This window comes from Phalacrocorax aristotelis, chromosome Z (genome assembly GCF_949628215.1).
Source record: "Phalacrocorax aristotelis chromosome Z, bGulAri2.1, whole genome shotgun sequence".
NCBI classification, from domain to species: domain Eukaryota; kingdom Metazoa; phylum Chordata; class Aves; order Suliformes; family Phalacrocoracidae; genus Phalacrocorax; species Phalacrocorax aristotelis.
Window position 1 is genome coordinate 390,395 of NC_134311.1, and position 25,603 is coordinate 415,997.

Here is a 25,603-nt window from a genome sequence, read left to right on the forward strand (position 1 = left end):
ATACCAGTAAAGAAAACACATCCATGGACACGGGGAAAGTGGAGTTTAACACCCCAGAATGTCTATCTGGGATTCCTCTGCTGCTCCACAGCAGGCGCTCCACGGGCTTAGGCCATGTGAGAGATGGGGATGGCTTACAGCACCCCCCCACCCCCCGACAGGTTTTGTGTTTAGATGGAAGACAATCTGCTGGCAGAGGCTCAGACCCTGTGACTCTGGCCTGGCAGCTGCGATGTGACCATGGCTGGAGCCTGGCTGGGTCACTGTGGTTCACTGCGCTGGCCCTGTTGGGAAAACAAAGGGTCCTATGTGACTTCTTCCTCATCATTGCCCCGGGACTTTACAGCCTTTGTTATCTGATGGAAGCTTTAACAAGAGAGCTGAAGAGAGCCGGAGTGCACAACCATCTGATCTTAATGTGAGTTTTATAGGAAAATGGGAGACCAGGGACTTACAGCACTTTTCTTTGGCATGAATCATCAGTGCTATATGAGGTATCAGCTTATCTAATGAAACTGTACTCTACTGGTGGGATTTTCCTTTATCGTGATGCACGCCTGCTCCCACCGTCAGTATGCTGCCAGATTATGCCAGCAGAATCCATTTTATTTTTTAATAATTGCACGGAAGTTTATTTTATTGTATTGAGCTGGGTTATCATTAGAGCAGACATCTTATCTTCCTCCCTGATCACGTAAGGATTTGTGTCAGGAGTATGTGCTCTTCAGCATGACATCTCCACACTAATCTTGTGGTGCAGTGGCTGCAAGGGTTTTCTTTCCCCTTTCCCGCTGCCCTCCCCACTCATCCAGGTGAATGCAGTGGAGTCACTCACTCAGGAGAACGTGACGCAGCTGCTGGTGCCCTGTGTTGCCAGAGCCAGCACACCACATGCAGCAGCAACATTTGAATGCCTGCCCGGTTCCTCCAGTGGCACCAGTATGAGAAAAACGGAGACTTCCAGAGAGGATTTATTTACAAAACAAAACACACAATGATGGCAAAATTGTGGTTTTATCGATACAATTAAATGCACAGAGCACCTATAAATTGTCTCCTTAGCTGTGTGGCTTCAGATTCAAAGTCTTTACTATAAATGTGCAGAAACCCACTCCTAGAGTGCCTTGGCTTGTCACCACCCTTCTGGGCCACTGGCTCCAGCCATAGGCATGTGGTGGTGTCAGGACCTGCTCAGCAAACGCACCCTGTGCATGGTATAAGTGTCTCAGGAAATGACTGCTTAGTGGCAAAAGCTTGTGACAGCGTGATCTGGGCAAGGACAAGGGAACGTGTTCTTCCCTGCATGCAGCTGGCAGTCAGCTCCAGCGGGACAAAGCTAGCCTCTCATGCCAGACCTGAGGATACTTTGCTTGCAGACTTAGTCCTACTCCTTTGGATCACGTCACTTGCACGGTTTGGTGACAAAACCCTTTGGCACCACACGAGCCAGTGGCAGCCCACCTCTACGTGCCTGTTCACTTCACAGGTCACAGTCCACTGGGGCGAGAAACTTGCTGCCTCTTGGAAAGGTGATAGCTCCTCAGTCCCTCTGCAGGTAACGTCGCTGTCAGTGCTGCGATCTTGCACTGCATCTTACAGGTGTCCTCTGCAGCAGGGTGCAGCTCAGAACCACAGGATCCGTGAGGCCAGAGGCACCTCCAGAGGTCACTTTGTCCAATCTCTCCTCAAAACAGGGTTGCCTAGAGCTAGTCTCCTAGGGCTGTGTTCCACTGGGGTTGGGATATCTACACAGGTGGAAGCTCCACAACCTCTTCAGTCAACTGGTTCCAGTGTTCAGCCACTCTCAGACTAAAAAAGCATTTTCATCTGTTTCAGTGGAATTTTCTGTGTCTCAGTGCATGCCCATTGCCTTGCTGCTGAGCACTGCTGAGAAGAGCCCAGCTTCCACATCTTCACTCCCCTGCCAGGTATTTAAGCACAGCAATAGGACACCCGTGAGCCTTCTCTTTCCTCACCTGCACTGGCCAAAACTCTGTTGTCAGGCCAGGCACAGACGGGATTGTGCTTGCGCCTGCTCCTAACACCCACATCTTCCTCCCCAGATCACCCCATCTCAAGCGCTACTGCCTACTGTCATGGGATTGTGAGCTTGATTTTAAAAAAGCAGGAGTTTCATGAGCAGAGGAACAAATGGAGCTTTATTCCGCATGAGTTTCTGCCTTGTGGCTGACTGCCTTCAGCACCCATGAGGCTGCATGTCCCACTGAAATATTCCCTGGGGATGAGAACAAGAGAGGGTGAAGGCACTGGCTGTTTCTAATAAGACTTGAGTGTGCAACGCAGTCCTCCCTTCCACAGGACACTGGCACGGTCCTGGCCCTCTCCATGTCCAACTTTTACCCTGATGGCTGTAGAAATGTAGCTCACATCTCCAGACACAGAGTGCAAATGAAACTAGTCCAACTTTTCCAAGCTCTTGCGTTTTTTGAGCCAACAAGTTAGGGGGGAGGTGGAGAGAGAACGTATGCTCTTTCTGTGGGTGGGGGGGATGCAGTCTTGGTACCTCACCTTCCAGTGCAGGGGTGTCAGGAGTGGCTGCTGCTACACATCCCCTCCCTCCCTGCACGGATGAGGGTTGTAATGTCTGCCCACCTTTGTTGGCTCTTCCCAAATACGCACAAAACCTCTGTCCACTTTCATCCCAGCCTGGCAGCAGTCCTGCTTGCTCAAGCTAGGCAGAAGGAGGGAGGACAGAGCCAGGGGCCCTGCAAGGAACGGGGGATGCCTGCCTGCAGCCGCTGCGGTCCTGCCAGTGTGGTGCTGCCAGCCTGCCCGTTGGAGGAGCGCCCACCACCTGGAGCACCTGAGCTCCTGCTCAGCTACCACTTGCGGAAGTAGGAGGAAACTGGGAGCGCTGCAGAACTGGGGGGACTGGGGCAGGACCATGAAGCAGGGTCTGGGGGAAAGGCATGGGGGTTGCATGGCACAGCTGCTGGGAGGTGGGAAAGTCTATAGGAGACCACACAACACAACCAGAGGGGTGTCCAGCTGCCCCACTACTGCAGGGACAGAAGCAGTTTGAAGCCGTTGCTGAGTAGGCAGACCTGTTTGTACCTTGAGGGAAGAGAGCAGCAGCTTGGTGGCTGTACCATCTCTCTCTACCATGGGTGCTCCCATCCCACTGCCTGCTCCCAGGGCTGGCCTGTCCTGGCTGCTTTGGACTTTTCAGTGCAGGGCTATCAGTAAGCCACCCCAAGAAATTACCCCTATTAATTAGCGCTTCACTTGTACACAGAAATTGTGTCCTCTGCCAAACATGGACAGTGACTATTTCTACGCCTGAACAGTCTCTGTGTGCAAAGGAGTGTTCAGTCTGCTTGTGACACTGCCATGGTTCAGCCTCAGTCAGCAACTAAACACCACGCAGCCGCTCGCTTGCTGCCCCCAGCCCTGTGGGATAGGGGAGAGAATCGGAAGAGCAAAAGCAAAGAAACTCATGGGGTGATATAAGAACAGTTTAATAATTAAAATAAAATAGTAATAGTAATAATGGTAACGCAAATAATAATAATTATTGTTTAGTAGTAGTAGTATTGTATCGTGGCTCAGTCCCTGAGCCACGATCGCTGCTTCCCCCAGCCAACTCCTCCAGTTAACATACTGGTTATGACGTCATATGATATGGAATATCCCTTTGGCCAGTTTGGAGCAGCTCTCTTGGCTGTGCCCCTTCCCCTCCCGGCTTCTTGTGCCCCTGGCAGAGCATGGGAAGCTGGAGAAGGCCTTGACTAGTGTAGGCACTACTTGGCAACAGCTAAAACATCAGTGTGCTATCAACATTGTTTTCACACTAAGTCCAAAGCACAGCACTATGCCAGCTGCAGTGAAGAAAATTAACTCTATCCCAGCTAAAACCGCAACAGACCCTTTTGTTACCTGGCTCGAGGGCATGCCACAACCATATGCAGAGAAGCAGCTATTTCCTCTCCCTGGTTTTACACAGGATGTCATTCAAGCTAACAGTGTCTTCTTCTTCTTGTCCCATTGAACAAACTGGATAGCAATTCCTGGTTTCCCATTTTGATGTTTTACAGCTATTGCATACACATATGTGCGTATAAAAAGGCACACACACATAAATGCATAATTTATGTTTAATATTTTCTGTATCTCCTCTAATTCCCTTCTTTTGGTGAAATGCGAGCCTGCGCTGCCTTTCTGCAGCACCCCCTGACCAGTTCTCTGCTCCTTTGTGCACGCCATGAAAGTGAATATGTCAGGCTTAGCCATGGCATCTTTAGCCATCACAGTATTCCCATCCCACCTTTTCCTTCTGAATTGTTTTCCTGCTGTGTTTGAGCCATGTCCCCCTTGGCCACGGCAGACCACTAACACAAGTGGCTGCGGGGAGGTCAGCACAGCCCTCCCACTGCCTCTGCCTGCTCCTCATGGCTTTGCACCTGCCACTGTCCTCCACCACCGCCTCTTCCACTGACATGCCTTTGCTGGCTCCTTCCGAAGTGCTGCACAGTGCCCGTCAGTCTGCCTGACTTGGGGATGTCTTGTAGCCGTTCCTTGCTCCACCACGCTTTGCTTCACCCCGGAGTTTCAGATAGTTAATGTAATTAATTGGTCTCTCATCCGTGACCTGGCATCTTTCCTGTTATCTGGACACCCTGGTGAAACCTGAGCTGTAAATTCTGTTTTTACCATCTGGTTTATTTCAGACAGACCTGCAGGCCATTTCACCCCTGGGAAACTCTGCAGAGCTCTGCAAAACCTTTCTGAAAGCTGAAATGAGAGAGATGAGTGGATGCTGTGTCTTCCTCCACTTGCTGGCAGGCCACTGGGCTGCTGTAGGAGGAGCAAGGATGATGGGTATGTCCCAGCCAGCTTTTCTTTCCTCCTGTGCAAACTTGCAGGGGTTTGCTTTACCAGCTAGTGTGTCGATTCTACCACATCTGGAGAAGCCTTGCTGTGCGAATAGCTTCCCCGAACACTGTTTTCACATTTCCTCTGTGTGAGGCCGTTTGATTCCCAATGCTTTGCTTTTATTTTATCCTGCCAGTGAGCTTGACACAGAAAGTCAGATGGCCATCTGAGTCAGGAGGCAGCCATAGAAGATGCGTCCAAGCTTTGCCCAGCCTCTGCAAGCCACGTGCCACTGCCAGCGGGGCCACAGAGCTGCCATGAGCTGAGCAGCCACCTGCAGCAGTGACTCTGGGGTGCATGCTCCACTAGAGGAGGTGGAAATGTCACCCTCTTGGGTACAGCAGGAGTTTGATGGGATTTTAGGGGTGCATGTCAGAGCAGGACAAAAACAACCACTGGCTTTTGTTATATGAAGGTGATGTCCTTTGAAATATAAGGCACCCCAGCAAAGCTTGCAGCTCTCCAGAGGACACAAGAGTGTGGACGTACGCAGCTCCTTGCAAAAAGCCAGCAGAACAGCTGAGTCCCCATCTGTCCATCCATCCCTTCCCATCCCTTCCCATCCCATCCCTTCCCATCCCATCCCATCCCATCTTGTCCATGCATCCTGGATTTTGAGGAGGAGCCATGGCTCTCCAGGGAGTGCTAGGGGTGAGAACCAATTTCCCAGGGGTTTATGTCAGCCTGGAATAGAAAAGCATTTGCCAGAGGGCTGGTGGTGGGAATTAATCCAGCCAAATTTACGCCCACTAAATTAATTGGTTGCTTCTCAGAGCAAAGCCTATTTGTTGGGATCCAGCTGGTTAATTAATAACTCTGCTGTGGGGCATGGCTGCGTTCCCATTTTGGTATGTGACAAATGTCTCCAGGGACAAAGCCAGGCACCAGCAGTGGCGCTGGCTCCTGGGAGGAGTGGGGGACCTGCATGCCTGAGTGACATGACCTGCGGGTCTGTGCCAGGGGCTCTGCGTGCACTGCACCCTCAACCCCATGAGGTTGGACCAGTTCTCCTGCCTGGAGCCCCTTGACAGTCCCTGTCTCATGCCATGGGGAGAGGGGCTGGATCTGCTGCTGCTTGCCCATGCAGTGCTCACCTCCCCTTCTCCTCCCTGGGTTAAATGTGGTCATGTCCCACCATGGTGGTGCTGACTGCTGTCAGGTTGGGTTCTTGCCACTGCAAGAGATGCTGGCCTGGCAGTGGTTTGCAGCCCCTGCCTGGGCCTACTCCTGACCAAACCGGTAATCTTCTGCTGGAAGGGATGACCCTGAGCCAGAACTAGCCAGCCCAGCAGCAGCACAGTGTGTCCCCAGTAGAGCAGGACTGTGTTAGTCAGCCCCATCACTGCACACACAGTCACTGTCCTGGTGTGGGGCACTTTCCTTGCCAAACAATGTCCCCATGACACTGGAAGCCTCCCCAGTGTTGCAGGACAGGCCCACTGCTATGCCACATGGTCCTCCATCAGCAAAGCTGGTGCCCTCTTGCCATCCCTGCTAGTCATGCTGCTGCCTCCGGGCTGCCTCTCCTCCTGCAGCCCATGCACAGCCCTGGGATCCCAGACACTTGTGCTGGCAGTTCTGAGCGGGGCAACCAGGGTCCCGTTGCTTGACCCCACAGCTGCTAAGCTGTGGAGGTGGGACCGTGGAAAGGATCTGATACCCAAAAGCCTATGTGTTAGTTTGCTGAGCAAGTGCCCCTGGCCCCTTTATCCCATAAATGCTGGATTGCTGGGTAGGGTGACAGCTGGACAATGCTGCCTGAAGGTGTAAGGTCAGCAAAGAGGTGGCACGGAGGCAAGGACCCACAGGAGCATGCCAGGAGAAGGGGCTTTTTGCTCCATCAGTCTTTTTTTTTTTTGGTCATTGCGAGTATCTCTGGTGATGGGAAGATTTTGGTGCATGGAAGAGCCTCATGTTGAGGTCCCACAGGCCCTCCTAAACCACCGCTGCTCATCTCTGCTTCCCCTCAGCCTGTGGCTCCAAGCTCTGCTCTGTACTGCCTCTTGGTACCTGCATGTGTGGAGGTGGGACTGCCCTGTCATGTGGAGAGCCAGAGCCCTTTGGGGTTGCTCCGCCAAATGTACTCACTTCCCACTCTTCTCCTCACCTCCTCTGCATCTCCAGGACTCCCTCCTTGGATGGAGTAACCTGGACCTGCACGTGGGAGCATACTGCCCACCCAGCTGGGGCCTGAGACTAGCAGGAGCCCAGCTTTTCCCATTCTGTCCCTGTCTGAGCTTCCTTCTGTTGCTGCCCCTGCTTGTCTAGCTGTGATCCTGCATCCCCGCTTGCCTTGCTGTGCCCACAGCAGAGGCGACTCCTCTCCTTTGCGCAGTTTGTGGGGACAGGGATTTTGCATGTAGGACACAGTGCGCAGGGCGCTGCCATTTCAGGCTCTGTGATGTTCAGAAGTCTAATATCCAGATGAAAGTCTGCTTTTACTGGAGGGCGAATATGTACTTAGGCTGTTAGACTATTACCACAAGATTATTTTTAAAGCATTTTCGGAGATTTCCTGTAGGGAGGAAAAAACATATAATCTCCATTAGGGATTTCAGCCACACCAGTTTCTTTAATCCTTCTTAAGGGATAGCTAGGATTTTGTATTTAGGAGCAACCAAAACCTTTGGATTATACTGTTCTAAGGAGCACTATTTTAATTTTCCTTTCTTAAAAGAGACAACTACAATCTTTAAAAGCAGGATCAGAGCTCTACCTGGAGACAATTCACACCAGACAGAGCAAACTCGGCATCAGTAGCCCTTGTGCAGTGGCCTGGATGGGCCTGGACCACCACGCTGGGTCTCTGCTGGCCAGGGGCTGGTGGAGCAGCTGTGTGGCCCCCGAGCCAGGACAGCTCCTGGGTGCTTCCATGCGCTGACTCCTGCCCTTCCTTCCCATATCCAGGCAGCTGAATGGACAAACCCAAACCACTGCTGGCTGCTTCCCTGCTGGGCTGGCTAGGAGAGGCGGCTTCTGGATTTTCAGAGCAGGCAGCCGCTGTTGGGGGACTCCTCTGTGGGGTGTGACACCCAGCTCCCCCAGTGGGGCCCAGAGGATCGACAGGAGCGAGGAGACAAGCGAGCTCCAGTTCTAGTCATTAGGCCGCCTGAGCAGCCATCCCCAGATAGATGTGGGGAGCACTGTCCTCCAAGCAAGCTGGACTGCACCGGTGGTGATGCTCCACCAGCTGGGCAAGAGCGAGAGGTGTCTCGCTGGCAACACTGGGCCTGCCAGCACAGCTCCCCCCAAGCCCTGCGCCTGCCCAGGGTGTGGGGAGGGCATCAGGCCTCCTGGACACATGTCCTGCACCCCCAGCCCCATGGCTTGCCCCTCCCTGCAGGTCTTCGCTCACTCCATTCCCCTGTCCCAGCTGAAAGCTGCCAGATGAGGCCAGGTTAGTGAAGCTGGGGCTACAGCTCCCAAGGTGAGGGAACGTTTGTTAACCCCCAGACTCCTCCTGAGCAGGCTGCAGTGGCACTGACAGCACTGGGACCATTTTTTGGCAGCTCTTGTCCTGTCACAAGGTGACCTGTTGTCCCCCAGCCTTCCATCCTGGGCAGCACTGCTGGATTTGCATTGTTGATGTCACTAGCAGCTGCTGGAGGAAACTCGTCTGGGGGATGCTTGGCACCTGCATTTTACCATTGCTATTACAGGCTGACCCAGAAGTTGCTCTTTTCACTGCAGTATGTGGATTTCATGCATGGAGAAATGGGCAGCCTACTCCGCTTCACCCCTCGGTCAGAGGCAGCTCTGCCCACACCCGTAGCTCCAGGTCTTTCCCAGGACATCATGCCATGCTGCAGGAAGGGCCAAGGGCAAGCACAGTCCTGTCCCATCCTCTCCATTGCACTGGAGGTACTGGCAGGAGGCCTCCAGCCCATGGTCCTCTGCAAACCACCCCAGTGGAGAGCTTGGAAAGGCGACGACACGCAGATGGGAGCGAATCCTCTAAACGGGAACAAAATGACAGCTCGTGTCTGCATTGTGATGAGGCGCTGCTTGCTGTGCATCAGTGCCAATTACCAAAACAAGCCTTTTCCTTCTAATGCTCTTTCAACAAAAATATAACAGTGTGCTCAGGGTAACTACCTGCAGCAGGGTGAGGGGGAGAGGGACTAAACGCAGCAAAAGAAAGCAGGCTACGGTTAACAATGGAGCAGTTAGAGAAAACAGAAAAAAGGCAGGCAGATGGCATGAATATTAGTGCATGAAAATGACTAACACTCTGAGAATTTCCCAGTGTACTCCTGACTGGTTTGGGCTTGCTTTTATAATTAATTTATGGAAAGCACCTAAATTGGGAATAAACACAATCTCACAAATCCCTTCTAATCTCTGCCTGTATTTTTGAAACGATACCCTGAAGGTATAGTTTCTTACAATGATTAAACTGTTTTCCTTTTAAGAATTAAAAAGGACTTCTTTCATGCAATTGTGCGGAGCATTAGTGGTCAGGACTGAACTCAGAACTGTTTTAGATGCAATCTATTGTTGGAAATGCCCAGATGGGGGCATTCCCCACTGGACCGCTAGATGCTAAATCTGCCAATATTTTCATTTTGGATTCATGTATTTTAACACAAAATATGACCCGGCGTGTTGTCAGCCACCTACTGACTCAGAAGCATTCTGACATTAGCATAAATTTGGAAACTTCCTTTAAAAGAGAAAAATAAGAAAGTATTTCTCATTAAGTTGCTGCTTCCCTCTGACAACAGAAGCAAAACTCCCTCCCTCAGGCAAGAGGTGCAGAAAGCGCCTGGGGGGGGGTCACGCAGCCCGAACAACGGGGAGCTGGCGCGCACCGGCGGCTCCCGGCCCCTGGGTGCACGCAGGAGCAAGCTGTTCAAGCGCAGCTCTGCACATGAGGAGGAGCCTGCAGAGATACGGGCTTTGCTCCGCAGTCGCCACTACCTGTGCTTTGGCTCCTGCTGGTCCTCACGGGGGCTTTGTGCCTGCTGGCGGCGGGGCCACGTGTACTGCTGCGGAGGGGCGAAGCAGCAAGGGGCAGACAAGCACAGCAGCGCGCTGGGATGCCTTCCCCTGGCTCCGGTGTGGTAAGGGTGCCCCGGACAGCTAAGCGCCGCTGGGGAGGCGCACAGCAACAGAGCCTGCAGCAGCACCACGGGCCCGCAAGCCCCTCTCCGCAGGGCGTGTGCGTGGCGCGGCAGGAGGGCTGCGGAGGGCAGCTCACAGCAGGGGCCACTGTCTGCCTCCTCCCGCCCTGCCTTTGTGCCGTGCGCTGGCAGGCGGCGGGAGGAGAACCCCACACGGGTGGGGGAGACCCCGACCGGAGGCACCGGAGAGGAGAGAGTGGTCGCCGCCTCTCGCTCCTCTGTAGGGTGGTCCCTGGCCTTGCCTCTCCCCTGCGCTGCGCGCACTGAGGCTTTGCTGCACCTTGCCGTGGCTGCAGTGGCACGCCAGCAGCTCTGCCGGGAGCCGGGGGACCCTGGCCCATTGAGGTCCACCGCGGTGGGCGCAGAGGCAGCGCTGCCTGGGGCGGGGGGGCATGGCACTGAAATTTCAGCGGTGCTCATGGCCGTGGGGCTGGGCTTGAGGAGGGGTCCGGTAGTGAGGACGTGAAGGTGTGGGAAGGTAAACGAGGTTTTTATTACATGGTTTATCGTGTTTCAACATGGAAATCAAGGTAAGAATTACCCAGGGCACAACCTGTCCCTTTGATTTGGGCTTTGCAGCTCAGTCATGCATAGGAGAAGCCTTTTCCTCGTTCCCTCCAGCAGCATCTCCTTGTAATGGCTAATGGGAAAATACCGCAGCAGTGAAAAACTCTCTCACCCTCATAAACGCAATGACAAGGCTAAGTGATCCGTCTGCAGCGCAAGCAGGGCATTTGGGCTGCATGTCTCAGATGAATGCTTCCCATTTTGCAGGCTGTTTGCATGTGCTTTATGAGCTCCAGCAGTAATTCAGGCAACTGCCAGACAGATGACAAGAGAAGAGGCTGGCAGTGGACACCATGGTGCTGACTGTTGTGGGTGCCGCTGAGTGCATGTAGCTGGGACCTCTCGCTCCCTGGGGGTGGCAAGCAGCCTGGCCAGGAGGGCGAGCTTTGGCAGCAGCCCCCAAGACTACTTGTGCCGCAGCACCTCTGTGTCCCTGTGCCAGTGCTGGGCAGAGGCCTCGTGGTGCTGCTCCCTGTGGCACTGCCCGCGCACCACCTGGGGGGTGCAGCTTCGCCTTGCCAGAGTGGAGGCCAGGAGCAGGGTTGGTTTTTGCAAAGTCCACACCGGGGTATTTACTTTTCTCCTGTTGCAGCAGTTTGTTTGATTGCAACCTTCCCAGGGCTCCACATACTCTGTTTTTGTTTAACAGTTCTCTCCTACACATAGGATTGCTCAGTTTTAACATAGTTGTTCTATTCTTTGGGGAAAAAGAAGAGCGAGTGAGAAATATTGAATGTGATCTTTGTTTTCAGAATATTACTGCAGTAATTAAAATGCTTTGGAAGGTGTTCTGTTCCCAGAAGTAATAAATAGTTTTGGCAGTTTTGCCCCATTAATTGCATATTAGTTAAATACATATTTTTTATAACATGCGTATTCACTCACCTGCTTACTCTGACAGTTGAATGCGTATTTAAATATGCATTATACCCTTTAATGCATAGTAATTATTTGGTAGAGAGCAAAGATTCTTTCTGAGGAGCCCCTTTCAAGGGAGTAGATGTTTGTGTGTGCAGTCTCGCATCGACTCTGGGGGATAAACTGCATCAGGTCTGCTGAGGTCATGGGGCACGGTCGGGCAGCGTGTGCTGCCTCGGCTCCTGGTGCCCTGCTGCAGCCCCAGGGTGTGCACGGTGTGCCACAGGCACGGACACGGTGCTTGGGGGCTTATGCCCTCAAGCCTGGGGGCTTATGCTGGCCTGCTGCCAGCAGTCTTTCCCCTGCACACCTCCTGCGGCGGCCACCTTGCCTTTCCCATGCCTGGGGCAGGCACTCACAGAGCAAGCGCTGGCTGTTACAGTGGTTGGGCTTTGAGGGTCCAAGGAAGAGGAAGGTCTGGTGGTGGTGCCCCGGACCGGCCTCAGCCTGCAGCTCCGCTGGGTGACCCAGCATGGCCTGGGGCAGGTGGGAGACACCTTTGCCAGCACAGCAGTGTGGGGCGGCAGCGCAGGGCAGCTGGTCATCTCCTGGGGGACCACATGCACGAAGTGCTGGCTGGGAAGGGTCAGGACAGCTCACTTGGATTCCCTTTTCTCATCCACAGCTCAGCAAAAGAGGCCCCAGTTTCAGACGTCTGAGGCCAGCATAGGCTCTGGACTTGGTGACCAGATTGCCAAAGGGGCAGCTGCTGCTGTCCTTAGCTGGGTGCTTCATGATGTCAGATTTTGTAGAAAACATGAGTTGCACCCTTTCGACAGCCACAGCTGGCTGGTGTGCCAAGTCAGGAACTGCCTTGGTGATGCTGATTGGTGTTCCAGGAAAGCTGAAGCCTGCCTGGGCAAGGGGAGCAGGACCACCAGCATTTGGGCCAGGCCAGGCCATTCCCGTGGCTGCTGTCTCCTCCCAGGATCACCTGGTTTTGCTCTGGACTCTAGTACATGAGAGCAAGGGTTCAGCAGAGTCACCATCTGTTACGGAGAGTCAAAACACCTTTCCTTAGGTCACCTGATAACTGAGGGGCTCTCTGTGTGTCTGAAAGCTCACCTGCAGTTCTCAGGTACACCTAGATGTTGTCTACTGTGACAGGACTCTGATTTCCTCCTCCTGCATTGGGGGAAAACAGCCAGCAGCTCCTGGTGGCTGACCCGGCCCTCTATTAGGGACAAAAGCAATGCCCTGGCACAAGCTACACCTCTGCTGGGGACAGGCAGGTGAGCAGTTTGCACCGGCTGCCCCAATCCCTCTGGCACAGGCAGTGTTCCGGGCAGACCTCTTCCCTCCTACCTCCCCTCCTCCTGCTGCTGCTTTCAGCTGTTTCCTGAGCTGCAACAGCTGCCCGGGCAAGATCCCTGCCAGGGATTACCTGACCTTGAGAGTAGCACCGAGCTTCCCATGAGGCCATCTGCAGCCAGACAGTGGCATGAGGCAGCAGACCAGGGGCAAAGTCAGGAGCAAAGCCAAGCTGCTCTCTGCGCTGACTGTCCTGGGCCACTGTGGCTGCAGCGAGCCATCCCCACGGCACAGATGGGGCAACCAGCCTGTGCACACCAACCTCTGCAGATGCTGCATCTTGCCCTCCTGGGAGCGAACTGAGCCCCAGTGCCAGGGGCAGGGCAGGAGGGCATTTACCTCTCCCCAGCGAGAGCAGGGTACTGCGGGACGTTTTCAGTGGCACCACACGTTCAGGAATGGAGCTATGTGGGGTGATAGGTGTGCTCCCATCCCTCTGGGGCAAACCCTGACCTCAGAGCACTGCCGCTGTGATTGCCTCCTCCTTGGCAGTGCCTCCTTCTGTCCAGGTGCCTGCCAGCCGTTGCACAAGCCTGGCAGCCCTGCTTTGCATCTGTGCCCTGCTGGTGCTGCTCTCACCCTCCCTGTGGTGTTCTGCTTTTGAACCAGCAAGACTGAAAGGAGAGAGATCCACATCCTTTGCCTGGAGTGCATGGCCCCAAAAGGCAAGGGGTCCCAGCCCTGTGCAAAGGGTCCTTCCATCAGGAAGTCACCTTGCACTGGCCACATCCTTGTGCCAGCCGGTCTCAGGTGGACCACGCTGTGAGCAGGAGTCAAGGGTGCAGTAAGGCACCAGACCTGTTCCCGACCTAACACCCCTCGGCAGTGCTGTGGCTGCGCCCCCCTCCCCGAGAGCTGCAGCTGGCCCCGGTGGCGTTCCTGCTCCAACGTGGCCATGTTCCCAGCGACAGGTCCGGTTGCAGTCTTCTTAGGAACAATGCACTCGTACTGTATGGTACCAGATTGTACATCAAAACTATTATTTCCAACATCTCTGGCTTAATTGTAAAACTATAATACAAATGACATTGGGGGTTTGCTGGAGTTAAATTTTAATAGCAAGCCAGTGCCCTTTTAATGACATTTTATACATTTAAATTGGGCATGATCCCTTTGGGAACAGTAATTTTATTCATGGAGATTATGTCTAATTTGAATATAAAAACACCACTAAAAAGATATTGGATTTGCTATTTTTCACTTGCAGGAGCTCCAGAGTCCAATCTTCCCAACTGACTGGGCTTTGGTGGATTAAAAAAAAGAAAAAAAAAACCACAACAAACCCCCCCCAACTTCCATCCGGCAAAGCGCGGTATAGAAATCTGTGCATGTGCAACCGCCACCGCCCCAGCTCGGCTCCCAGGCTGGCTCCGAGGCGCAGCAATGAGCACTGCAGCCAGCCCCCTGCTGCAGCCACGGCTGCTGCCTGCCCCTTGTCGGCTGCGGTGCTGGGCATGGAGGGACGAGGGGCAGGAAGCCAAGGGCAGCCACCTGGAAAAAGCCGTGGCTGTGGCTGTGGCCAGAGGGTTACACTTCTGGAGGCAGCTCTTCCAAGCTGGCTGGGCCCATCTCTGGCGCAGACCATGCTCACCACAGTCTTTCCCCCTTTCTGTGCCGGAGCCGGCCAGAGCCTCCAAGTTTCAGTACCAAATGCCCGTGACTTCTGTCAAGTTGGCAGATAGTTTGCCAGGGGTGGATCCGTTCCCCACCAAGGGTAGGACGGGGCCCAGCCGGATCTGTACTTTGGTGGCCGCAGTCCTGCTTGTCTCTGGTTCTGACAGCCAAGGTAAAGACAGACGGCCTACAGGCAGAGTTCCTCAGGGGAATGTCACCAACCCACACGTACCGCCTGCTGCACCTGAGGGACGCTCGGTGGCTCATGCTGCTCTTGAGAGCAAAGGACACTTGCACACAACCAGCACCGAGAGGCCGGTTCACAGGGGCATGGGACAGCTCCCGCTGCTGGCTCCCGCAGAGGCCAGATGTCCTTAGTGGGGAGGATGCTGAGCAGAAAGGTGCCAACTTCGTAAGAAACACGCTCGAGTCCTCTGTCAGGGCAGCTGGCTGCGGGGACTGGGGCTGTTTCGGTGTGCACCTCTGTTTCAGCTGTACCTTGCCATGCAGAGCACATGCCTGCTCCGCATGATGCTGCAGGAGGAAGCCAGCTGGTGGGCAGGTGAGATCTGCAGACGAAAAATAGTCCTGCTACCACCCGGGGAGTGAATAAAACTGCCAGGGTTGCAAAACCCCTTAGCTTGTTGTGGGAGCGGGAAGGGAGACATGGTGTACTGTGTCCAGTTGTGGGCCCCCCAGTTTAAGAAGGACAGGGAACTGCTGGAGCAAGGCCAGCGCAGAGCTGCGAAGGGGATCAAGGGCTGGAGCATCTCCCTTATGAGGAAAGGCTGAGAGACCTGGGGTTGTTCAGCTTGGAGAAGAGAACACTGAGGGGGGATCTTGTCAATGCCTATAAATATCTGAAGGGTGGGAGTCAGGAAGATGGGCCGGGCTCTTTCCAGCGGTGCCCAACGCCAGGCCAAGGGGCAACGGGCACAAGCTGGAACACGGGAAGTTCCACCTGAACATGAGGACAAACCCCTTCCCTGTGCGGGTGCCAGAGCAGGGGCACAGGCTGCCCAGAGAGGCTGTGGGGTCCCTTCCCTGGAGACATTCACACCCTGCCTGGACGCGGTCCTGTGCCCCTGCTCTGGGGGTGCCTGCTCAAGCAGGAGGTGGGACAGGATGATCTCCAGAGGGCCCTTCCAACCCCCACCAGGCTGTGATCCTGTGATTCTGTGTCTGGTGGGCCTGCGCAGGAGAAGCAGGTGCTGGTGAGGACCTGGAGGGTGTACCGGTGGCCGCGGTGGGCCGCTGTAAGCAGGCTGCATTAGCACATGGGACTGTGTGCAACCCTTCCTGGCCACGAGCTGTACCCTTCAGCACAGTGGAGCCGATAACGGCACTGACACTGATGTGCCCCTGCACAAAGCTGCAGCCTCATCTCTGAGACAGGATAAACTGTTTGGCCTTTGGACAAGATTATTTCTGTTCAGAACAGGATTGTTATCACTTAATTGAAAATAATTATCCAATGCAAATTGGCTTCAAGTTGGCAAGCTGAGTTGAGAAGACGGCACATTTCCAAGCTGTCCCGAGGAGGGCTGAGCGCGGGGGCAGGGTGAGAGGCTGGGACTGTCCGCAGGCCTCAGCGAGGATCCGGGGGTGGGGGGTGGGGGGCAGGTGTTCCCTCTGCAACACCCACACCCCACAAGGAAAATGTGGGGGGCCTGTCCTGCCTGTCTGGTGCTTTCATACACTGGGGCCCTCCAGTTTGCCTTTCCAAAGCTCAGACAAGCTTTGAATCTCCCCCAAGAGCAGGAAACATCAATCCATCAGCAGGCAGCCACAGCCAGCACTGCCCTGCTCCTGTCTCTGGCACCGGCTGCAGACAGCAGGCAGCATGGGTGCAGATGAGACGAGATGCATGTTCAACTCAGGTCTGGCTCAGAGTTATGCACCAGTGTCAGCCCGCCAGGCACCACAGGAGTCTGACACGGCATCTGGTCAAAGAGCGCTGGAGAAGGCCACAGTACCTACATAGCTCCCATGAAGGCAGTGAGAGCATTGGCACTGGAACCAGCTGGTCAAGAGACTTCTCCTCAGGTGTAATGGGGAAGGTGTACACAAGCCCATATCCTGTCCTGGGGCGTCTGCACCTGGGATTTCATCACACAAAGGATGCAGCTCTGCTGCTGCTGTCAGTCAGGATAGCTGCAGTCACATCCAAGGGACGGAGACAACAGGTGCCATAGAGGGACTGGGCTGTGGCTGGGCGTGGAAACCTTTGAAGAACCAGGCAGGAACAGATCCTCTGGTGCTCTGACCAAGGGAGCATCTAAGCCTTGGCTGGACTTGTGCCTCTTCTACTGAACCTGTTCTTGCTACCACAAACAGCCCATCATTCAGAATGTTGCCTGCATCAGCATGTTTTCGCCACTAAACTCCTTCTAAGGAGACCCAGACATCCCTATGTGTCTCTGTGAGATTCCCCCAACCCAACCCCCCAACACCTGCTGAACCTTCCACTTTTGGGGTCCCTGTGGCCACCCTTGTCTGCAGGCTGCATGGGCCACAGTCAGCCTGAGAAGGGGATCTGCCAGGGGAGACCCTGTCAGTGGAGATCACCTGGGGACTTGTCCTGCCCTGAGTGATTGTGGGCACGTGTCCGGTGAGGAGCCTTTGGACTTCTGTTATGATGCAGCAGTGCTTTCCCGGTCTGCCTAGCATGGGGGAAGCCAGTGGGGCCAGCCAGGGCCCATGGAAAGGTGCAGGGATGCTGGGTGTCTGAGGCCATCTCCACCAGCAGGGACAAGCCCTCTGTGGTGAGCACACCCTGATTCTTCGGCAGAATCACCCACCTCGTCAGCTTCCCGCTCCTGTTCCCTGTCCCGTTTCTCACACACCGGAGCACGAGTGGGTCCCCGCACCCGCGCAGTGAGGGCCAGCAGACGGAGGCAGCGGCAGGTGCTGGCTCAGATGTGGCCTCAGCCAAATCCAGCTGGTGTCTGCATGTCCCCGCCACCGTCCTGCCAGCGTGGACCTGCACCCGCGGTCCAGGGGCTCTACACAGCCATTCTGCCCATGGTGTTTTCTCCTCTCCCTTTTGTTTGTTTCTGCCTGAACAGGTTTGGATTAGACAAGACCTTCCTGAATGTACACAACACCTCTGCTAGTGCACAAATACACGAGAGAATACTGAGTTTCCACAACAGTTTTTATATGATTTGACCAGAATGGTACAAGATTAATTAAAAACCCCAATGTTTAAATGCAGTTTCATCAGAAAAAGTGTAAAATGGTTCTGCCAGAATCTCTGTCAGAACTTTTCAAAGATAGTGTACTTTACCTGGCAAAGCACAATTAGACACAGTCAAATATTGTCCTGGTTAAAGACTATTAATTTTCCTTACATTTGTCATGAATTAATTTTTTCTGGCTATATCAACAGTGTTTCCTTTATAAATACAACTGGCTCCTTTACATTGAAAAATTAAATTTGCTTTGGTAATGAACTGAGGTCCTAATAATCGTTTTGCAATGCAAAAAAGTGCAATTACTGGCTGCTGTGCCATGCAGTGCCACACTCAGTTGTCACTGTCTGAAAGTCTGCATCGGTACTGGTGCACACAGTGAAGACAGTCAAGAGTTACTCAGGGCTGCAGAGACAAAACCTGCACGGCTGGAGAGCAGAGCAGTGCCATGGGGCTGTGAGCGATCGGTTGGTCCCCTCTGCCTGTGCCAGCGCAGCTGGGCAGGGCCTGGTGGGGCTGCACTGGGTGTCCTGTGAGCGGGACCCTGCTTCGCCGCAGTCTCCCACCCAGGGGACTGCAGGGCTCTTCTGTGCCATTGGCACTGCAGGCTCACCTTGGCTGCCATCTGTGCAGCGGTACTTCTGCAGGCTACTGCAGTGCCAGTGGCTTGTCCCGGCCAGAACGCTGCTGCCCTGCCGCCACCACCATCGCAGAGCTGCCCTGCTCCCCTCCTAATGTCTGGCTCTCCCACCATCGCCTGGGAGCATGACCACCGGCCGGGCGGCTGTTCGTGCTGCTGGGCGCTGTCAGCAGGGGCTGCGCAGCTGCTGGTGTGAACTCCTGTGCTCAAAAGGCTTGGAAAAACTATGCCAAGGTGATGAGGCTTTCCTTCCCTCCCTGGGATGTCCTCATCCGCACCAGCTGCAAGGAGCAGAAGGGACACGCAGACACCAGCCTGCGCCTCCTTGCCTCAAACTTCTGCCCAGAGTGAGGACAGAGGCAGGACTGGAAGCAATAGCTCCTCAGGCCCCTGCGCTCCTCTGAGGTACTTCTACCTTGCGGGGCATCATGGGTTGGGGGGTGGGCATTAGTCTAAACTCCTTTTGCTTTCTCTCACCCCTGTAGAAGATAAAAAAGCAGAGGACTTTAGGTACCAAACCAGCATGCTGAATACAATGAGGAGGGGTATGATCTACGCACAATATTCGCTTTAGGCAGTGCTTCCTACCTTTAGCTGAGGCAGTTTTGCTAATATATTTTAAAAGTTAAAAAAGCTCAGAATGTGTGAGTGTATTTTTTTTAAAAATATTATTTTATAGCTTGGTGGGGACTTTGTTCTTTTGTTGGAAGTAAATCATTAAAGGGAAAATTATAAGACAAAATGAAAAACCATGGTGCATAGAAAATCCACTAGGAGTTCAATAGAAACCTCTTAACACACAAGCTAGGAGGAGGAGGAGAAGGATAAAGCTTTGCTTGGTCTGCTTCAGCATGTGCTGAATTTCCCATGCAGCAGCGTTCTTAGAGCTTATGTTCTGACTAAGCCCTAAAGAACAGGATCAAAAATGAATTTTTGCAGGACCTAGTGATTAGGAAGTCGTAATGCCGGAGACAGGCTTTCAAGGCGCTGTTAGTTCTCCTGCTCCAGCATTGCTTTAGAAAATGCACCCACTGACATTTCAGCAGTAGCGATCCACAGAGCACGTCAACCATGTGGGCCCTTCCCTCATTCGTACTTCATTGGCCTGATACGGTTTTTTGCCTGTGTAATAGCTCTTGCCAAGTAAGCATTCCTGGAGACCACCTGAGAAGGCTTGTGCCATGACACTGATGAAGGGGACAGGGTTTAATCCAGACTTAGCATTTCAATTCAATGCTCAAATCACATTCCAAAGCGATGCATACCCAGCGAGCTGAATTCCACGCCTTTTCCACCAGAAGTCTCTTTGCAGATGCTGGATCATGCCCTTTGCACCCTCACTAGTGAGCAGGAGTAGGGGTATTTGTGACACCACCTGCAAGGAGTGGGTGAAGAAGAAATCCCTTCCCACAAAAAGCACACCCAGCCCTGGGAAAGGGCCAGTTTCTGGTGGGGCTTGGTGACTTGCTGCCAGGAGAATGCAGTCCTGTCTAAAAGGTGCTGGTGAAACTGGGCAGTGTGAGAGTGCCTTCCTTGCTGATCCTGCCTGCGAAAGCCTGATGCACTGAGGTGTCCCCATCCACCGATTCAGGCAAACTGAACCTTGGATTGGCTTTGCTAAAACTCGGCACTCTTCGAAGAGCCATCCTGTGACACGTGGGAAGAACAAGGCCTGTCAGTAAGAGTGAGACTGTCCCGAGGCTTGCAGGCCCGCAAGGTCACCACAGGCAGCACCTGACTTGTCAGGGCTGTGTCTGGCCCGGGACTGCTGGGGAACCAAAAAGACAGGAGATAAGGACAGTTAGTTTTGTCCTGTGCTCTGTGGGTATCACAGCTGCACTTAACACTTGCTGCTTGCTGGGGTCAGCTCATCCAGGCGATCCTGACCCTGCCTCTGCTGCCTCTGGGGGAGGAGCAGGGTTCTGCGGCCTCATTGGACAAACCCACCGCAGCAAATCCACTTCTTGTCCCATAGCAAGAAAACAGTCCCAAAACAGGGTGGCTTCCACCCCCCCCACCCCCCCCCCCCCGCCATGCTCTGGCAGAAAGTAACCACAGCTGCCTGCCGGCACACACCTGGCCTCTGGCAGAGCAGCATCCTCCACGCTCCTGCCAGCTCTCAGGCGGGCCAGACCTGCCCTCCTGCAGCCCGGCTTGGTGGCCAATGCCACCCCACCTTCCTGCCCATCTGCCTGCCACGGCCCCTTCCCTGCCGGCACCTCTGCCAGGACGGACAACATCTACCTGCAGCGGCAAACACGGCTGCTGGGGGCTGAGCCCATGCTTCCACGCCTGTGATGCACAGGGAGGCAGTGTTTGAGCCTCCCGCTGTGCCTGGAGGCTGCTCAGGCTACCAGTGGCCACGGGGCACAGCAGGTCCTGCGTGTCTGGCAGAGGCCAGAGGTGGTACTCTTCTTCCCAGCTGTGACCAGGGTTGCTGCCTTAAACCAAAATTAATTGTTTGTCAGACAAATCAGCCTTAGGATTCCCAGAGTGGGGAGGTAATGGTGTCCTCTGTGGTTAAGGAAGAAGGCAGCCAGTGAGCTCCATCGCAAAGCACAGAAAATTAAATCCCATTCATGCTCTGAAAACAACTGGCAGCAAAAAAGTATTTCTTGAAAAAGATCAAGGGCTGAAAGCTCCATGTGCTCTGCCAAGCCAGCAGCGTAGCTGCAGCTCCTTGCCTGGGCAGGGGGAGGATGGTTTTAGGAGCGATGTGGGCCATGCCTGCACTCAGCTCCTGGCTGTGCAGCAGGTCTTAGGCATATGTGTCCAGGTTTTGGCTCCACAGCAACAGAACGGGGAGCTAATCGCTCCCTCTTCAGGCCACCAGCCCAAGTGTCCTCAGCACCAGGACACCCCACCCCACCTGCTGCCAGTGCAGCCTCTGCCTGGGCAGGACTGGGACATGGCTCTGTACTGCAGTGCCCTGATACCACAGGGAGCTCGGGAAGCAATGTTTTGCTGCAGGGACCCCCGGGACAAACGTCTTCACCAGCTTGCTGACAAACTGGTTGTGAGCCCAGAGAGCTGTGGTGGCCAAGACAGACTACCTAGCGCTGCTGCCGGAGGAAGGGTGCCAGCCTTGAGCAGGTAGCACACCCTGGTCAGAGCAGCACAGGACCCTGCACCTCAGTAGCAGAGTTGTCTGATGGGGGAAGCTCCGAATTTTGGCGCTGCCATCAGCACGATGCTGCTCATGTCTGTTGCTTTCCTGATATTCTGGCTGGAGACCTGTGAGGCATTGGTGACATGGGAGCAGGTCACCTTTCTGCTGTGCGTTTCAGAGCTCTCCTTTGGGGCTGTGCGGGAGGGCTCCAGGTCGGGATGCAGCCACAGTGCCCCAGGTATCACCAGCTGCATGGGGGCATGTGGGGCAGCTCTCAGCATCTGAAACCCTGGTCACTGCTCCCAGTGGTGCCGTACAGTGTGGCTGTGTAGCTCAGACACGCTCGGTTAAATGACTTTCCCAGTAGCTTCTACAATAGCTCATGCTGAGAGAGAGAGATATATATTTTAAGGCAGACTTTAGGGAAAACAAAGCTTCAAGGAGTCAGGCCTCTGTTCCCCTGTGTTCCAAAGACGTGCTTAATTCCTTTCCAGTGCACGCTGGTATGCTGCAGAGATGTACACCTCAAATCACAGTATTCCTTCCTTCCTCAACCTTGCTGTGTAGTGGCTGCAACAAATGATAGACCAAATACTCTCCTCTCCCCTCTTCACTCCTGGGACAACTGCCCCCATTATCAAACAAGACTCTGACCTTTTGATCCATCCATCTTGTCTCCTCCACAGAGTCTGGGCTGAGCTACGGCCCTTTATTTATTCACGCAATGTAGGTTTCCTCATGCTGCTTCACCAGTGCACATCAACTGTGACCTTGAGACACTATCCTCTCCTGGGATGAGCATGTTTTTCAGTCCTAGGCATCTCTGGAGTAAAGACTGACAGTTCTTTAAAGGAGGGGGAGAAAGCAGGTGAGAGGAATGACAGGCTGAAGTACATTTTGGTTTAATAGGATAAAATGGAGCTTGATGAAAGTCTGCAAGTCAGCTGGCCCAGAACAGAATTATAATGCAGTGCTTTCCTTTAACTAGCACATAAAGTGGTGGTATTTTTGGTGGTAGAAAATGGATCAACCATTTTTGCCATTTTCTTTGTCCTGTCCTTCTCATCTAATGCAAAAACATCAACTGTATTATTTCTGTAATATAAGTTTTGTAAAATTCACCAGCTGCTAGACAGAAGCTTTACTGGTAGTGCTGGGAGGCACTGGTTATCAGTGCCAGCCTGCTGGTGCTGGATGCAACCTGTTTTGTTTCAAGCGGGCCAGGAATGAGACCCGTGAGCGGAGCCTACCGCATGGGCACACAGACCAGGTGCTTGGTTTCGCTTCTCCAGCAGGTGAGTGGAGACGATTTCCAGACTGGTCCATGTGGATTATAATGATCTGGGGGGAAAAGGTTTACTGACTGTGTGGGACTCCATCTCTGGGGCTGGAAACGTGTCTGCAAATGAGGGTCCTGCTACAGCCCTGCTGGCTGGGAAGAGACAAATCCTTGTCTCACTACACCTTGCTGCTCCCAGGTGTGAAAAGGCTACTCCTCTGGGGGAAAGCTTTGAAGCTGGGGTGGAGTATGCTGGTTGTGAGGCGTGAGGCGCTGAGTTTCAGGCACTCAAGCACTGCCCTGGCCTGGGGAGCAATTGCTGAAGACACGGCAGTCCTATGCAGCTGGTGGGATGTAAGAGTCTTGCTTCTCCTGCTCCCCATTCCAGCAGTGCCTGGCCATGGGCATGCTTGCCCCCACTGCCCAACAGCAGCTCAGGGCACGGCTGCTTACATAGAAAGGAGGGCACGACCAGTCTGCTGAGACACCACTGAGGAAAGAGACCTCAGCAGTCCATCCACTCGTTGGCTTGCTCAACCACCTCTGTAGTCTCTGGCAGACGTTTGTCCAACTCTTCCCTGAAACCCGCCAGCAAGACTGCACGCCCTCCTCAGACAACCCGCTGCAGTCCCCTATCATCTTAACCATTTTAAAGGCCTTTTTTCTCTCGGTGTCTCAGCTACACCTTTCTTGCTGTTCTTTTAGTGTGTGCTTTGTCGTCCTACTCACCCCCATATTAAGAACAGTCATTTTTCTTTGCACTTTATGCAGCTGCTTTCCTCTAGAAAAAGACAGCCTCATTCATGCCAGTCTGTCCTTGCTAGTTGCATTATCTGGACTCTCTGATTCTTCTCCCGGTTCCCTGGTGGACCCCCTAGAGCAGATTCACTCTGTCTTGCTGTGCAAAGCCTGATCTAGGTCAGTATTTGAGCTGTTGCCTTAGCCTGACACGACCTAAGTGGACTTTCGGTTAACGCTCCAGATCGGGTATGTTGCTAGAGTATCTTGGTTTTCACCACAGCTTTGCTGCCTCGTGTTCAGCTTGGGAGCTGCACTGCAACACTGCTCCATCAGATCCTGGTTTTCACCTGCAAGGTTGCTAGAACTTCCTTCATCCAGCTCCCATCTGCTTCCAAGTGTGGCTGGTTTATCTTTTCCTCTTCCCATGGTCCCAAATACCCCGCTTTCTCTGTGCTTTTACTCACTGTCTTGCAACCACAAGCAACAGGCATCTATCAGAGGAAAAGCCAGGTTAGATATCTGTGGGATGGGGCAGGCGCAGTACTCAGAAGGAAAGCCAGCGACATTTCCACCACAAATGTATCATCTGGTGCTTTCAACAGTCACAGCCAGTGACAGGCAGAAGCCACAATCTACGGCCAGGCTTCTGTGGGTTTCACCCAAGCACTTGCATGAGTTACACACCATGCCTAGACTTTTCACCATCAGGTTCCTGTGACAAGGCAGGCTTTGGCTCACAAGCACATAACTGGTTTTGAAAAATTCCACAGAAGAGTCCAAGGTGCAATATTGTTGGCTGAAGCCACTGATCTTCAGAGAATTAACCTGGGGCTCTTGGCTGGCTTAAGTCCTGCCGCAGTGGCCAGGAACCTTATCTTTAGAGGAGGAGTTAGAAGAACTCTGACTTGCTCCACATCTGATCACCACTTGGCATTGCACAATGTAAAGGCATCCGTACCTCTTATGCACAGGGGCCACGTCGCTGCCCCTGAGATGGTGTATCAGTCTACAGCAGCCTCATTAGCACGGCAATACTAACATTGATAAACTTTCTTGTGCTGAGCAATTTCAGCACGTATCATTTTCCCACTACCAATGTTGTCCCTCACATTGGCTAGACTGGTAAGTAATGCATCATAACATAAAGCCATTGCATAATGCCTGATGTAAACTGTGTTTTTTATCTCCTTGGAGTTTCCTTTGAAAATGAGGAAGACAATGGTGGAACGAGAGCAGTCAGAGGTAGAGACCCTGAGGACATCTCTGTAGGGAAACTCTCCAGAGCATGCTACCCTGGTGGCCATCAGAACAATACTCTCCTGGTCTTCAGATCTAAGAGCATCTGTCCTACTTCTTCTATGTCACACCACACGGCACCCACAAAACACCTCACAAACAGACTGACAGCTCAGCGTGATCCCTCATTAGATGCTACTGCATTTCAGTTTTCTGCTTGGCATCTTGGACATTGTTGAAGACACAGCCGCCTCAGTTTTGGGGGAATGAAGCAGCAAACTACCTCCTCTTGATGTTTTTCAGTAAATGAGAGGCACGGAGGATCTGGAAACTCTCCAGAGTATGGCCCAGTCCTTATTGCACTACTGGACAGTGAGAATGTTGAGGCTACAACTTCTCCGAGTCATTTTTACCTTAAAAAACTGCCCCAAACTTACTGAATATTAGCTTGAAAAGCAGTGGAGAAAACAGTTCTGTGAGGCAAGATTCCCTAACATCTGCCTAACCACAGGTTAGGGATGTTGTCCATTCCCTACTTTTATACTTTTGTGCTCTCTAGTTGTCCCTGGAGGCAAAGCAGCCACTCGGAAGCAATCCTCTGAGAGCAGTCGCAGTCAGCCTTTATGAGGGCAGAGATTTTCCATCCCTGCACGCTGTCCATGTGCAATAGGTACAGACTTACTATGTACCCCTAGACAGCGGTAACTCCTGACACCTGAGCCACCCATCTCTCGCAGATGGAGAACCTGGTCCCTTTGGGAATCCCCTTCATTGTCACACTTCTGCCCAAGGAAGCGTTAGGGGACACCAGAGCAAGAATGCAGTCTCCTGCGCTCTTGGTGGCTCTTTAAAGAAGGGTGCAGCTCCTGGAGAAGGGATGTACTCGCCTTGCGACAACCTAGCTGGCCACATGGCCAAACCGATGTACCAGAAAGGTTGGAGGTGATCTCAAGGCTTGACTTAAAAACACTCCTTCCC